Genomic DNA, 2,500 nt, shown 5'->3' with positions numbered 1-2,500 from the left:
GTATTTCGATAGTTTTTAGGCGGACCAGGCCTGGAGTTCCTGTGAAATATCAGATAACGGGAATCCCGCTGAATAGTGGAGGGGGAGACATCAGACGTGGACGTGAAACAAAGCGAACAAACAAAAGCAACAAACAAACAAACAAACAAACAAAAAACCAAAAAAGGCGGGGGGGAGAGGGCCGGGGGTGGGTGGGATTTAAGTAAAGAAAGAATGCAGTTGTTGGTTCTTTGTTCTTTGTGAATTCGGAGTCCTTTTCCAAGTCGTGTGTGTGTGTGTGTGCGTCTGTGTGTGTGCGTCTGTGTGTGATGACGAAGAGTAAATCCAGGCCCTGATGTCTACGTTTCCCATAAGGAAAGGGGAAAAGAAGCCTCAAAAATTCAATTCAATCTTGTTTACAGCGTTAAACTGATATCCGCTGGTGGAGGGGGCAGGGGGGACGGAAGGGCGGGAGAGGGAGGGCTGAGGAGCTTAAGAGTCCCAAAATAAATGTTTATATATACGTACTGTGTTGTGCTGTGTCGTGTTGTGTTGTGCTGTGTTGTGTTGTGTTGTGCTGTTTTGTGCTGTGTTGTGTTGAGCTGTACTATGCCGTGGAGCGGTAAGGGGGCGGGGTGTGTGTGTGTTGCTGCTTGTGATGGTGTGTTGTGGTTATTTCGTGTGGGTGTGGTCTGTGGTTCGTTGTGTTGCGTTGTCCTGTGCTGATTCGAACCCATGGCTCACATTTCCCATTCAAGCGCAAACCCAAACTATATACCAACACAAAGCCATAAAAGAGAGAGAGAGAGAGAGAGAGAGAGAGAGAGAGAGAGAAATGTGTGTGTGTGTGTGTGTGTGTGTGTGTGTGGTGATATATTTTTATGTTTTTTTTATGGGCGTTCGTGTGAGTGTAGCTGCTGCATATTCAATAGTTTTCAGCCGCCGCACAGCATCAAAACCCGATCGAAGCTTAGACAATGCGGCAACATTTTGCACAGACAGTTTCTCCTTCCGGCTGACTCCTTTTAAAAAAAAAAAAAAAAAAAAAAATTAAAGTGCACGCGCACCGCACCGCAGTTGTACAGCAAGTAGGTCATGCGGTTCGCACGTGCTCATAGCACGTCACCAAAAGGAAAGTCGGCTCCATTTTAGGTTTTTAGGTTTCCGGTACAGAGGGTGGTGGGGTGAAGGTGTGCATTTAAGTGTGTGTGTGTGTGTGTGTGACAGAGAGAGAGGGAATGGGTGGGGAGAAATTGTAAGAACAATATACGTGCTTGTTTTCAAGAATGAACGCCAAGAACAGATCTACTGACTTTGACCTCAACTTTACATTTTTATTACACACACACACACACACACACAGAGACATCGTGTGTTTGCAACACAAAATTGGCTGTGAGATACACTTCAATGACAAAAAATTTCATTGCTGATGAACTGACAGTAAGATCTGACATTGATTTTCCTAAAAGAGCCAAAGCGATTTCATCACAAGAAACAGTTGCAACTTTCGTTTCAAATTTGTCAAAAGAATCTGATGTTAACATGAAAGAGTTCACTGCAAAACCACATCATACTCCTGTTCCTTTTAGGGAAATGTTGAAAGCAGATTTTGATATCAGTTATTCTGAAACAAAAAAGGAAGAAAACATCAATGTCACAAGTACTGCCAGAATTCATATAGCAGAGAAATATCAAAATCATCTCTATATATTTAAAGGTAGGTCTGTTCTTGATGACAAAAATGCTGGTGTGGCTTTCTATATTCCTGCATTTAAGTTGAAAAATCTTAATTGCTGTTATACAAGCTCTGAACTACTTAGTGAGCCATCAAATAGTTTTCTCGAAAATATCATTCTTTGTTGATTCCAAATCAGTTCTTTATACTCTAGAATTATTTAGCCTTGAAACAAGACCTGACTTAGTTATAAATCAATCATTTGGTACATTGTTTGAGGATTAAAGGGATTGAGGTCAGTTTTTGTTGGGTGCCTTCTCATGTGGGCATTCATGGCAATGAAACTGCTGATAAAGCAGCTAAAAGAGGAGCACAAGATTCAGAAAAATCGACAAAAATACGTGTCCGTCTTTCCGTAAAAGAAGCATACACTTTGTTAAAAAAAATCAGCATGGGGTCGATTTCATAACCGATGGAAGGAAAAGTTTTTAAATCATAAAGGGACATTTTTCCCCGAGAATATTATTAAAGAAAAGATACCGAATCCATCAGCTTGCTATATAAGATTAATAACCTCTACTTCCTTCCGTATAAAGCTTGATGCGCTGAAGACAAAGCATAGTAAAAATGTTACATGCATCTGTGGTAAGCAGTTCAGCTTGCATCATTGTTTGTTTCACTGTCAGCAGTTACGTACCTTCTTACCCAAGTATTTCAGAGAGAATAACTACTCTGCAGATGATTTTTGGAAAGTTATTTCTGACGAGGTTCTTATGGTCGAACTTTCACAGGCATTAGTTCATAGAAATATTTCTACATTCCTTTCATGTACTTCAGAATTGT

This window comes from Babylonia areolata, chromosome 27 (genome assembly GCF_041734735.1).
Source record: "Babylonia areolata isolate BAREFJ2019XMU chromosome 27, ASM4173473v1, whole genome shotgun sequence".
NCBI lineage: Eukaryota > Metazoa > Mollusca > Gastropoda > Neogastropoda > Buccinidae > Babylonia > Babylonia areolata.
Note: the sequence above shows the minus strand (reverse complement) of the source record.